This window comes from Arvicola amphibius, chromosome 5 (genome assembly GCF_903992535.2).
Source record: "Arvicola amphibius chromosome 5, mArvAmp1.2, whole genome shotgun sequence".
NCBI classification, from domain to species: domain Eukaryota; kingdom Metazoa; phylum Chordata; class Mammalia; order Rodentia; family Cricetidae; genus Arvicola; species Arvicola amphibius.
In genome coordinates this window covers 61,338,185-61,352,941 of record NC_052051.1, presented here as the reverse complement: position 1 = coordinate 61,352,941, position 14,757 = coordinate 61,338,185, and positions in this window count along the sequence as shown.

The window sequence follows — 14,757 nt, the reverse complement described above, 5'->3', positions numbered from 1 at the left end:
TTATAGTTCATTTTCGTACCTCCAGGTAGACTTCTAGTGCCCTTTCTCGCCCTTTATACCAGTTTCTATGATCTAAATGCTTCTGTAGAAGGCATGCTTTATGGAAACCTAACTGATCTTCCCACTGATTCATTCACCTTTGAAAAGTAACTGGTTATCTGGATGCTCTAGATCTTGCAAACTTTTGTCATCAATTTTATGGATCTTTTTAAAGCAATCCACTTGTGCAATTTGTTAAGAACTGACAATAGGTCAACCAAGGAGTGCAAGGAACAAACTATCCATTGTCTGAATGAATATAATATATGTACAAGTTGATATGTATCCTGTTTTAGGATGTATATATTCTCTGCATCTCTGGCTCTGTGTCTTTCTGCTCTTTATCTGAATTAAAGCGACACTCTCAAATTTTATTTATAGACGAAAGCAAAAACAATCAGAGGCTAATTGAAAATGCATGCCACTCCTCAGAGACATTTCTAGAGGAACCTATATTGGTTCATGTTTTTACCTCATAAAGAATAATGACAATCATTCACTCTATTGAAAATAACCTCTCATTATATGAACTCAGAGCTCCAGAGATATGATGCTGGTGTGAAGGCTGATGAACGACATAGGACCATGCATTTGAGCGATTGTGCGTTAAAACAGTGTTTTGTCTAAAATGCAGAGTTGTATTGCCATCGTCTCTGTGCCTGTGGACCAACTTGTACACGAGAAGTAAAGGAACATTCCTTGGATCTCCAGTTCTGTCTCCAATACACAGTTTCCATTTTGAACAAAGTTGTTCATAAGTTCTTGGAATCCATTCTTCTACCAAATTGAAATTTAAATTTATTATATGATTTTGGTTAAGGAAGGCAGTTGCAAGAGAAACATTATAAACCAAGTGGTTGAGAATAAGAGCTCAGGGTCCAAGTAACCAGATTTAGGGCTCGGTCTCCAGTTTGTAATGATCTTGTCCAGGTCATTTGAATCTCTTCGCACCTTAGCGAATTCCCACGAAGATTAAGGGAGATAATGCATGTATAACAGCAGCAGATTTAGACAATCTGTTATATAGAAAAGAACAGTCTTCGCTAACTGCAGGGCCCTAAAATAGACTGCGAATGCTCAAGAATACATCTGGCTCTTTCTACTTGGAAGGGAATGAGTTGACTGGAAAGGCAAACAGAGTGCTAGACATATCTGCAAATACAATTCCTCTGGTCAGAGAAGATGGAAGGATAATGCTGATGTAATCAGGAAGCCACCATTCCAGAAGAATCTATCCATTCACAGGTTTCATGCAGTCACCCAGAGGAAGCCGACTTCGTATGTCTCTAGGAAGAAGTTAAAAGGACAGAGAGCTTGTTGGTAGAGAACAGCTTTGAAACTTTGAAGCAATATGCATGCTTCTATTCAGGAAGATAGGTATATGTGTGGCATTAGTTTTAAGCAATAGACAGCAAGATTACAATACTGAAATCCCATCACTAGCTTTACACCAGTGAGCCAGAGCCTTCAGAATAAGTATAAACAGAATGTTTGGAAGCTCTTATTTGATGGGATAATTGCTACATCGCTATGCCACCAGAAACATCTTCCTTTTGGTGAAATGCATCATGGGCATCAGCACCAGTGCAGGTGCCACCTTCCCCATCTGTGCATCCAAAATGCAGAGCTAAAAGAATGATGAATTTTCCATATTGTTTCTAGACATAAGCAGAAGAGAAACAAGTTGATAAATTGGTCAACCCTAAAGTTTATATCTTTGAAGGTAAGACAGTGATAAAAGCTCTGCTCTTCCATATTGGTCTGACACTAAGAATCTCTCATTAGGTTAAACCTGATTTATTTTTAAATTGTGCTTATTTTGGGATATAGATCTAAATACAGTGCCCTCAGAGTCCAGAGGATGGTGTCGGATTCCCTGGAGCTGAAACCACAGATGGTTGTGAGTCAGTTGACACACTGGAGCTAGGAACCAAACTCTCAACTTCTGGAAGATCAGTACTTGCTTTTAACCACTGATCCATTTCTTCAGCTCCTCACCTGTTACATTTTCCATAAGGAGTTTCCCATTGTTAATCCAAGTGGAAATAATGCTACATATTTGCTAAACTCAATTTTTCTGTTTTATCCTTTTAGGAGGAGTTCTACTTGTAGCATAATTGAAGTGAAAATGTCATTTCCTATGTGGAGATGATATTAGGCTCTTAAAATACGGAAAAAATTGAACACCGAAGATACAGCTGAATATGATAATGCTCAGCACAATATCGGAAGATATTTGTCATTAATTTGATGACACTAATTGCAGATTACAAAATGAAATAATGTGCATTGAAAACTTGAGTTTGGCTTTGGCTGACTTTTGGGAACCTATTCCTCATACTAGGTTGCCTTGCCCAACCTTTATACAAGGGCAGGTGCTTTGTCCTATTGCAACTTTATAGACCATGTCTTGTTGATATCCATGGGATGTCTGCCACTATCTGAATAGAAACAGAGGAGGCATGGATTCGGGGGAAGGGGAATGAGGTGGGGGAACTGTGGTCAGGATACAAAACAAATAAAAAGTTAATAAAAACGTCAATAAAAAACCTGTGTCTGCAGAAATGTGAAGCATATATTTTACCAATAAATAGTAAAGGCACATGAAGGGAAGGAAATTTTCGTGATATCATCCAACTTCTAAGCATAGGAAAAGCTTTTTTATTTCTTCTCTATCCTGAAAATTTCTTTGTAACTAAGACCATTATGACATTGCCACGTTAGTTTTAATCTGATAATTGAATTGTCAAGAAATTGAATGAAGTACACACAGTTTGTGAAGAGACTAACTCTTTGATATATAGTTGACAGTGTGAAAAATACTACAACTTCAAAAAAAAAAAAAAAAACCCTAGAACCTTCTCCTGCAGGGTAAAGAAAGGGTAAAGAAAGTATGCCAACATTCCTTTTAAAAAGCATTCCCTCCATGATCTCAGGATTAAAAGATAGCTGTGACCCTTTAGTTGAATATATGATGGAGGCTTGCTTTACCTAACCTTTAGACACAGAATGATTTTTATCAGTGAAAATTTTCTTTTAATGAATTCTGTCTCTAGTGCAGGGTTAATTTATAGCCGACTCACTATACTGACATTGGTTGCCCAATCGCCTGTCATTAATCATGAGTGTAGAGGAAGGAAACAAATTATTTAACTAAGTAAAATTATAACTCGTAAGAATTGAACATTTTGAATTTGTGTGGATTAAGAAGAGTAGTCACCCTTGAATTTATTCCAGACTAAAATTTGTTGACACTAGAGATAAATATTGACAAGAGTGGAGCGAATCAATACTGAACCTCAAGGGTCAGAAGACTTCATGTTCGGTATAATAAGCAACTTAGTTCAGGCATTAGAATGTTTCAGTAATGTAACAATTATTAAGGGTCAGTTAAGGTTTCTATTATAAACTCTCATTTAGAAGCTTGTATAATTCAAGAATCTCCAAAGACATGGAATATGTCATGAAGCAAGATGGTGATTTGACAATGGATGATTAAGGGAGACTATGTTGCTAAATTCAAACTTCAGAAATTATTTCTACTAACCAGACCCCAAAATCATCCTTCATCTTTATTTCTAAACCCAGGAAGCTTTGAGCTAGATGTAAATTTTAATTGAGAATGTAAATACCTTAAAATTTTCTCTACTGAAATTATCTAACACATTCATGTAGTCTGTAAATTATAAACATCACCAAAGGGAGTGCTGTATCAATGTGACCAGATACAGTTCAATGAAACACATGCTATTCTTTCCATTTAGTCTCGTGAAGGACATTAGTACCATGTGGAAGTCATTATTCTTCACTCAAGCATACTTGATAATGTTGGCTTTAATGAATTACTTAAGGGATCTTTTTTTCTTTTTGAAAGTAGTGTTTTAATTAGTTATTTAAAAATTTGCATTGAAAACGTGATTTGAACTTCAAAAAAACCACAGTAAATACAACGTTGTGATTTGAACTTCAAAAAAAATCAAAGTAAATACAGTATCTATCAATTATTTTTATAATGCAATAAGGATAAATAATATATAGGTAGCTATGTTGAAGTAAATAATTCATAGATTAGATTTAAACAACATAATTTATTCCTCTGTCTTTACCTGCAAACCTACATGTCAAATGTTTGTGATCATAAGGCTTTATGCTCAGGAGGAATCCGGTGCACTTTCTCTCTTCAAGGCTCAACTCAAAAGAAGTTCTGAATCTTTAAACCTTTCTTGATCAAACGCTAAAGTGCTCTGCCTCTCATGCCCTTTGTTCTTGAGTTTAGAATGTCTAGATACACTCACGCAACAGAAGCGGGCATTGATCAGTCAAGGAAGAGGCCTGCACTTCCAGTTTCCATCGCATTAAGCAAAATACTCATTAGTGTTTGGCATGTTCCCAAGCAGACACAATCTAGGTGTCCACTGAGGCCTCATTGTGCAGTTAAGGAGTTTAAAAAGACCTTCTAGACATCAGCTAGGGACAATTAAGTGACGGGTAAAACTACTTCAGGGTAAGAGGGATAAAATTACTGGAAACAAACACACATTCAGATCAACCGCGAAGCAGACGTACTATCTTTATCTTGAGCATCAGGTAGCTCTGCCGGGAGACAAAAAGACGAAAAGCTGCCCCTGCTTAATCACCATTCCCCTTCTTGACAAAACAACACTGGATTCTAGGGGGATGTTCAGTCATGGTTTTAAAAAGTCCCATCAAGATATGAAGTGAAAAAGAATCTCATGAAAATCTGTTAACACACCATAATTATTCCCATCATATAACCAACAAGAAACGTCAGTGGATATCACTAACAGACCATAATAACACAAGCTACTTCTAAGATCCTTATCCATGAAAACTGCTGAAGCATGTCATATTGCTAGCCATATATCCTCCCCAGATCTAAACAACTTCTAGAAAATATTACTGAGAGCAACTGCTTGAAATTCGGGACAGATCGATTCATCTTTTGTCCTTTACTTTTGTCTGTTACTTTGTTCCTTCTGTATCTTCTCCCTCAAATCCACCAATTCACCTCAGCAATGATTTGATAAGTACTATCTGCTAGGCACTCTGCCACTTCACGGGACAAACTAATCATAAGACTGGCAGGGCTCAAGCAAACAAGAAGAACATGAGGTTACAGGAAAGCTAAAACTTTCCTCTGAAGTCTGTTGTCGTCTGCATTAGAACAACCATATTTGAGCAATCTTAATTAAAGACCAGCACATGAATTAAATTTCAAAACTCATTCATGCTGCCTCTCCTCACCTCTGAGGAGATGGATGATAAGGAAAATTGTGTATGTCAATACTTCCTAAACATGCAGGAGTTATTTATTGTTCAACTTTGGTTAAAATTGAATTTATCAGCAAGTTATAGGGAAAGCTGTTTAATATATTGTTTTTTAACTTTATGCCACATAATTCCTTTACAAAAAAACCATGCAAATGAATGAGGAAAAGAAACCTATGCTGAAGGTGAGGCAAAAAGCCCTTGAGGTTGCCACAGTCTTCTCTTCCTGTGTTTGAACTCCAAGACACCATTCTATCAGTTTTTAATGCGATTCTCAAATCCCAGAGCTAACAAGGCTTCCCTGCTCCAGCTGGCCGCACCTGACAGGCAGCATGCAGTGGGAATACACACAGGGGATGAGGTTCCTAACAGTCAACTAAAAGTTCAAATCCCCAAAGAGGTGCCCCTGATGTGCTGAGCACTTAACCCTTCGACCTGTACCAACATGACTATTCACAAATTATTGATGTCCCTAAATCCCTGGCAGATTGCAGATGATTCTTCCATCCACGGAAGCTCAAGCATATGTCGCTAATGGGATGGAGTTTTAAAAATACATACAAGCATACTTTCGGTCTTTGATACATGAATCTAAAGCCACTGCAAGTCTAGGAGGCGATCGAATTGGACAGGACAGTTAAACACACACCTTGCCTCTTGTTGTAGATCATTTCCATTGACATCTATCTGTGTGTTTGCAACAGTTTAATTAAAGCTGTCTGGAAGCAAGTCAGCCTCTAAATGATGGGCAGGGCAGTGATGAAGGCGAAACCTGAGGAGCCTTGAGGCCTTTTTGGTCAAGCTTTCTAATGTCTGTCTCTGTCTGCAGCTAAGAACAGCAGAAGGGAAGACATTTATTTTCAAAATTAGCCAGTACTTATATCACTCTGGGAGAAAATGCAGTTTCCTCTGATATGGTCTTGGAGAACCAGAAACTGATTTAGATCCCACCAGATTTTAAGGACCAAACAGGATGGTGGTTTGATCCAAAACAAACACCTTAAAATTATTCCTAAAAGCAATAAATACTGCATATTGCTACTTATTATTAATTTGTTGTGTAAAACATAAATACCAAATTGGACAATTTTGCCTAAAATGATCCAGTAAGACCATTTTCCAACTTGGTGGCAGTAATAGCATCTGTTTAAATTGACTTTCGAGCACATAGAATAATTGCATAGCAAGTGGATAATTTTAGGCAATTAAAATATTCACTGAATGCCCTTGATGTTTCCACCAATATTAAGATACCAGAGAAATGAAACAAAAAAAATGGACACATGGCTTATGAAATGCAAAATATACTTAAGAGAGTGAATCTTAACTAGTAATATGTATTTCTTTAAATGCTATGTCCTCTAGTTTAGTATCATTTAATTAAAAATGTATTAATTAAACTAGATATGTTCTTTAATACTAAAATTAATTATACTTTATAAACACATTTAAATTACTGTGATGTTTTTAACATTTCAATCATTAGTTTCTTCGTATAAATATATCAATTATAGCCTTTCTTCATTTAATATGCATGTTATGTACTTCATGTACAGTGTTATGTCCGTTCCTTCTCCTTCCCCCCTACAAAATAATATCTCTCTGTATCCATTTATAATATTTTCCATCTAGATTTATGTAGGTTAAAAATAACAAAGTCAAAAAAAGCATCCCTGAACTCACTTAGGATGTTATTGAAGAATAGGTATTATTTTATTCCTGAAACCTAATGGAAATAAATTGAACATAGAAACTATTGTAAGGGAGCAAGGGAGTCTTGTGCTTAAGTCTACTAATCAAGACAGCATTTGCTGACTGTTTACTGAATGTTGACCCAATAAAGCTGAGGATAAGCAAAACAACTCGAAGAAAATAATGTATGATTGTTACACAAGGAACCTATTCCGTAGAAGGTTTAAATCCCAGAGAGAGTAGTTTAAATTTAATGTAAGAAGAACATATTTTTATGTCTTTGGGAAGGGGACATTTAAAGTGAAATTGGCATTTTAAGAGTATAATGTCTAAGCATAAAAGAATAGATTTAAGGTAGAGTGATCAGTTAGGAGGTAGTAACAGATAAAAGATGATCATAAAGTGTTGGCATTCCTACCCTTGGATGGGAGACTATATTGCTCTTACTCCTGAGTCTATGCTGGCCTGTGAAGGAGTGATATCCCAGTTCTGGGATGTGTCTGTAAGAGGAATGACAAATTTCAACTTGGTATCATTAGTTCCCAAGTTGTCATATACGAAGTCCAAACATCCCATTGTAGAGGACATCTGGAAAGGTTTGACTATCATGTAGGCAGAAGGGCATTGTTAAAGTCAGATATTGACTCTAGATATGTGAATCTGCCTCTATTCTTCAAGAAAGACCAGCTACTAGATGAATTCCAGTGCGTGACCTTTGTCAACGTCAAATGGAATGCAAGAATTGTTTATTTTATCAGGGCTCAGACTTCTGACCCACAAATCATGAGATGTTATATAATAGCCCATGTTTCAACTCACTAGGTTTAGGGTATTTGCTCCATTTCAATACACAGCTGTATTGGAACATATTTTTATGTTCTATACATTATTAATGTACAGTGGTTACCCTGTTAGATCACGAGTGGTAGCTCTTTGTTGTCAACTTGGTACCCTAGGATGAGGGGTCTTTTACTGGAGTACTGCCTCCTCCAGATTGTCTTGCAGGCATGTCTGTGGTGTTATATTCTTGATTGATAATTGATGCAAGAGGGCCCAGCCCACTTTGGGTAGTATCATTTCTAGGCAGATAGGTCTGGGCTGTATAACAAAGGTAGCTGAACTCATGAGTCTGAGAACAAGCCAATAAGCAGTATTCCTCCATGGTTATTGCTTCAAGTTCCCGCACTGGTTTCTCTCAGCGATGAACTTGACCTGTAAGCCAAATACATTCTTTCCTTCCACATTATTATTATTTTATTTTTATTTTATTAAGGACAGATAGTTGAAAATTTGGGTCTTGGGTGGATATAGGATGTCTGTTATTACTCAGCTCTTGCAAAGAAATTACAGGTAATGTGCAAATGGTCGATATAGTTAAGTTTTAATAGAATTTTACCCACACAAGATGTTGGCTGAGTAGATGTAGCTGTTGGAAAGAGGTGGCCAAGCTCCAGTTTATAATGTATGAAGTACCGAGGAAACTCATCTGGGGACATAGCACCAATATAGATGTTGGGAAGGAGTTTTATGGCAAATGGCTAGAAAAGCAAGTGGAAAGACTGAACAAGGGAGCTGGGTACTAGTGTTGTGTCTTCTTAAGTTGTTCTGCATCTTTGTTTCTTTTAAAGACTGCTGATGTTAAAATATAAATACAATTAAGACTCTCTGGAGTATGAGGGACTTTGTGAATCTGCGAAACCTCATTGAGCTAGGGAATCAATATCATTTAGAAGATCATCAAGCATATTTCAGATATTTTTGTAATGATTCAGTACCCACTGTGAATTGTTTTCAGATTTGTGAGATATACTTATGTTATAAGTAAACTGTATGATTCTAAGACCATTGTTCCTAAGCATGGTTAATACTATTCTAATTTTTAAATTTCTATTATATTTATTATTTTTTATTAACACTTAAGAGTTTGGAAACATTTCTTACTCATGTTTGAAGAGTATAACTTCAATCCCAAAGTGTTTATATTTCAAACTATCCTGAAAAAGTCAATTATTATTTCCTATTATTTATGATGTAACAGAACCATTTTTATCATGCTATTTGCTGTTTTGTCATGGGGAAATGTGTGACCTTTCAAAGAAACAAAACAAGGAGTTTTTTAGTTTTTACTCCTCCTGTGTACCCGATTATGTAAGCTTTATGAAAATTCCAAGGCAGTTAAACAATTTAGACTTACATAGCATGTGAATTCTATTAAGCAAGGACGCTACTCTTTCACCTATTGCCCTGCGTGTGCTCGGCTAAAATCTTTAGCATAACTAATGCCAGCACATGCAGGATTCTAGTGAATATTCAACAAGGTTTTGTTCATTTAAAGCAGAGAATGGTTTGAGAAATTCTATTTTGGGCCACAAACAGAATAGCTGGTTAAGAGGTGAAACCTTCCTGTGCTGTCTGCGTTTGATGAAATACAGACATTGGACTATTCCCCCCCCTAGACCTGGGACCTCAAGTCCTGGCCTTTGGACCTTTCTCTGCCTTGAGAGCCAAATGATTAGTGAGGTCCTTCTATCAGATATATTAGCAGTTTTTGCCAAAAAGAGGATTTTAATAATACTGAATTGCAAAGATTTATGAGGCAGGGCTTGCTCCAGGGTACCAAGACAAACCCAATGGAAAATGGCTACATAAACTCCGGGGCTGGGCCCTCTGTTAGCTCTAATATGCCCCCCTTCTCTCCCTCCCTCTTTTCTATATCACTTGGTTTCAAGCCCTGTCTGGGACACTTGCTCAATGTGAAATGAGATTGGTGGGTCTCAGTCCATTTGTAGCTAGCTGAAATTTTCCATCTTCCTCTCCAGAAAAACGGTCCATAAGGAAATTAAGTGAAAGAAGTTCGATGTCACACATGGATTCCTGTGTAGGTGTTCTGAAGGCCTAGATAATCTTCCCGTGTGGAAAGTACAGTATAAATTCAAAGCTGGCTCATTGGTTCACCTACTTTGCCTCTCAGCTTCTAACACTGGAGTTATCCTGCATTCTGAAGATGATGCAACGTTAGGGACATCTTTTTACTATTCCCAGCCTCTGCATAATTTGAGCTGAGTTTGTAACATGCCTTGAAATTGGCTGTTATTTGCTGCTTCATTTAAACAGGGATAGTATATGAAAATAGCAGAGGTACATGTTCTGTGTTTTTTATATTATGTAAATAGATTTAGAGTCTCTGTAAATAATAATTAAAGAACATTTATAATTTAAGAGTAAACAGATTAGAAGCCTTAAGATCATATATTACCCAACAGAGAAAACAGACAACCCTAATTTATTATAACCCAAGGCCATTTTGCCCCAAAGTAATATGAACTTTGATTTCAAAAGTCAATAGGGTCTTCTCCCTAAAATCTCACCAAACTTAACTAAATACACAATTAGTTTCTTGTTACAGATAATTCCTATTGCTCCAAATCTGGTTTGTCAGCATAGATTAATCACAGTGGTCAGGAATTGAAGTCAGGATGGCTCAAGGGATCAATTTCTGGGCTAGAAGCCTTTTGCCCTCAGGTCAGTGTTTGCAATATTTTAAGAAGTTTTGAGAGGCTTATATGACAGCTGGTGTGGAACAACCCTGCATGATCTAGTGAGTCCCTTGCCTAGACTAGTAACCGTTCATATTTAAAGACATTGCCACTTACTGAGTGGATATATAAGGTGAAAAGTTATGATGTCATCAGAAAGCTTATTTACTATCAGTGGTTTTATTTATTATTCATAGATATGTCCATGTTGATTGTGTCCTGTGGTAAGCAGCAACAGTTACTGTCTTGAAGGCAATTAGAGAATATTTTATCTATATGACATCTCCTTGAAGTCTAAACTGGTTGATCTCTGATTGGGTTCCCTATGTTGTTACAAATCGTTTACTTTGTCAAAAGTTACAAGCCTTCTCTTCTGGTCTCTGTACATGTACACACCTTCTTTCTTTGTTTATCACTTGGGTCTTTTCTAAACAGTAAGCCATAATATTCAAAGCTAGTTTTATTATATGAGAAGTCCTGCTCTTTGTCCTCAGCTGGCACAAGAATTCCCTGGACAGATACTGCCCATGGTGCTTTCTGGGCTGGAGGATTACCCTAAACTTAATCACAGTCTTTAAGAAGCTCTGAAACCAGTCTGGAAAACCACAACAATTGACCTAGTTGTGCCTGTGCCCTACTCTGACTGTGTGATTTCATCATCCCAGTCAAAGGAACCCATTAGATTCTCTACCTTTCAGCTCTTATCTCCTGTTGAAGCTCCTAGAAGCCCTAATTTCAGGATGAGTTTAGCAATCTTGTTTTTAAGATCTTTCAAGATCTCACCTCACCGATTGTGGTTTCAAGGGTTATGAACCTTTTTATGGTTTCTTGGTAGAAAATATGTTCATGCCAAGACACAAGCCTTTCTTAGGTTATAAAGAACTTTTGGTTGCCTTGCACTAAAGGAAAGCCATATTCAAATTTCTGAGTAATTTATGAAACTTTATTGTCTTTTTTAAAATAGAGGTTTTCAGTTTCTCTCTCTCCTATTAAACTACACAGCTACGGAGCTCTAAATAATTGCTGGTACCTGCAGGGACGGCTGAACTGTGAACGAACTGTGGACACAAGTCCTAGAATCATGGGGCTCTGTTCTCAGTACTACTGCCTCATATCATACAATGGAACCAGATCAATGAGAGGTTGGGGATATAGCTAATTGCAGTGTGTTTAGCATGTACAAATGCCCTAAGTTCCAACCCCAATACCACAAAACTCTTACGGGCAGAAGTCATGTGTTTTGAGTAACCAACCAAGAAAGTTGGCATTTTCTCTTAATATGTTTATTGTTATTTAATTTCATGTCCTGCTGCTATGAGATCAGCAGTGAAGGTTTAGGGAATGCTAAGCAAACCAAGCAGTTTTCTTTCCTGGATTTCACATGTCAGAAAAATAGCCCAAGAGAGTTATCTTCCAACTAAAGATTGTTGACCCAGATGGCTCCAAGCCCATCTTAGTGTTTACTTTTGGGGCATAAATCCGGAGGTGCAGAAGAAGAGAGGAAGAACATTTGATTTGGAGGAAATGGATGACATTGGCTCAACTAAGTGGTTTTTCTCCTTAGTGTTAGAGGCAGAAAGTAGCTCCTCGTAGTTGAGGGTAAAGGTGCCCTGGATTCTCCCTAGAGGACCTGCTGCTCTTGGGGACACAGACCATCACCAGGTGAGAATGCCGAACTGCTTCCTCAGTGCTTTCTTTGCCTGCCAGTTGTAGCATTGTATTTGAACATCAGTTGTTTATTGGGATTGCTTTCCAATGGATAACAAAGGCAGCCACTATACTATATACTATGCATCTTTACAGCCTCAAACCAAAGATAGAGTCTAGCATATCACCTGCATTCAATAATTACATTAAATAAAAACAGAAGAGAGAATCCAGAGAGGGTTTGATCCATCTGATATTTCCTTCTTACCCTACTCTTTTCTTCTGATCATGAGGACTTAGCGACTTAATTATTGTGAATTAGAAAAAATCATAGAATTATTGCTAAGTACGAATGTGATGTGTATACATTGAATCCCAGGTCTCATAGACTTAAGTTATATGATTTTGAATAACTCACATGTCTTCATCTATAAAATCAGGATGATATTTAATATGGATATTGTGTGTATTAAATAACCAATGTTTTCTGGTGTATGTTGATTACATTTTTTTGAAATATTAATTTATTATTATTTTAAAGAATGTATATGTGTAGGTAGGAGCTCTTAGAGTCCAGAAGAGGTTTCAGATCTCCTGTAGCTGGAGTTACAGGTGGCTTGCCTGATGTAAGTGGTAGGAATCAAATTTGGGTCTTCTATAAGACCAATAAATTCTCTTAATCCTGAGTCATCTTTCCAGCCTCCATAGGTTACATTATTAGTAGGGCCATTGCATCAAAGTTGAAGATGGCCACCTTGTCACTGTTGAGCCTAAGTGAGAGAGAGAACGCCTATGGTAGCAAATACACGTGCCAGAAATATTATTTGGACAACAATAAAGAATTGGTTAGTTCCTGGTTGTTGTACATCCTCTGGGTGACTTGGTTTACTAGGTGGAAATATATGACTGTCTTATTCTAATTTTTTAGAAGAAATAAAATCAGATTCTGGAGTCAATGGGATTTATATGTGTGGGCTTCTGGAACCATACCTTTGCACCCAGGAACTGTGGAGGCAGAGGCGGGGTAAGAGGAATGTGTGGTTGTGAAATGTTGTTATTCTGGCCAAGCCAAACAAGAACGTAGATGCAAGAAATGGACCAAAAGTTTTTGAAGACTGACATTGCAATAATGGAGCTTCTGCTGGACTGAATGAATAATGAGAAATGCCAGAGGTGGCAAAACAGCCTAAAATCTTTTATATACAGCAGCAAAATAGCCTATTAAAAAGTAGAGATAATGAGGGCCCATAATCTAATACAAGAGAAAAATAGAAAAAATTAGACTGTCTCTGGAGTCTAAATTTTGCCAAGGAATGCAGTCATTTTCTGTTTATTAGATTCTTGCAGGTAATATCTTTCGCTTAATCTTAGATTTCCATTACCTTTTTTTTCTTTGCTTATTTTTACCCTGTTAAAATAAATTGACAGTCTGGAACTAACTACATGGATTCCATTTTTTCTTTTGCCATTGGTCAGTTCTAAATATCCAATCAATAAGAGAACCTCACATACTCAGACTTTCTCGTGAAAGAGATTTGAAAGATTTACAATATGCTAAACCCAGGAAAAACTTGGGAGTAATCGGTACAATACATTTTTCTCTCCATCATAATCAGTTTTTCATTCTGCAAGTCGATAAAATTTTTCTCTTTTTTTTACAATGGTTTACAACTTAAATAATTTAACACAACAGTTGTTGTATTTTTATTGCAAGCTTATAAAATGGATACCATACATCTTTTCTGTGCAATACATTGCCAAAGAGTGACAGTGACGAAGGGGAACTCATGATTACTAAAACAGTAATTCAATCTTCAAGTTCTGAAGATGTCATAAAAACGTCTCCAGCTTTCTTACCTACGGCAGATGCTATCAGGATGCCTCAAATGAACTCTCTGTGGGCATTCAATCTCTCCATAGGCATCGTTTTATATACAATAAAAATGGGACTGCACAATGCAAATGCAACTGTGATTCAGACCCAATAGTTCTTGTATTAAATAGGATTTTTCTTTTATGAAGTTACATCTTGAAAATAATTTCGATATCAATGCCTGTCAAATTTTGGAAACTGAGCTGAAACAAGGGATTCTATTCCTCTTTGCACTGACTTCCATGAAGTAGTAATTAGAAAAACTGCCGAGATTTTCACGATGCAGAAGAAAATTTAACTCACGGAGATACATGTTGTCAGTCTCATCAAAAATATAAGCCTGACAAGCAGCGACTTCCTATGAACGCCTATTTTCCATGTATTTTTAAATCTATGGTTTGTCACTTTTCATCCTGACATATTAGTTGTCAGGAAGTACATTTTTAATTGTTACTAATTGTGCTGCGATCTGAGAGGTCTGGGAAGTTAAAACAACAGCTTTTCTATAGTGTTTATGATTAACAACACTCCGCAGCACGTGGGGCCCTAGATGGAAGGAAGTGCGTTCCTTTGGATGAAGAGTTATCTGTTATTTGCTCATTCTTGCCAAATCCTGTCATTCAGCGGTCTTGTCACATTTTTATTGACTTCAGTGTATGACAAAGACCCGTCAAATTCTCC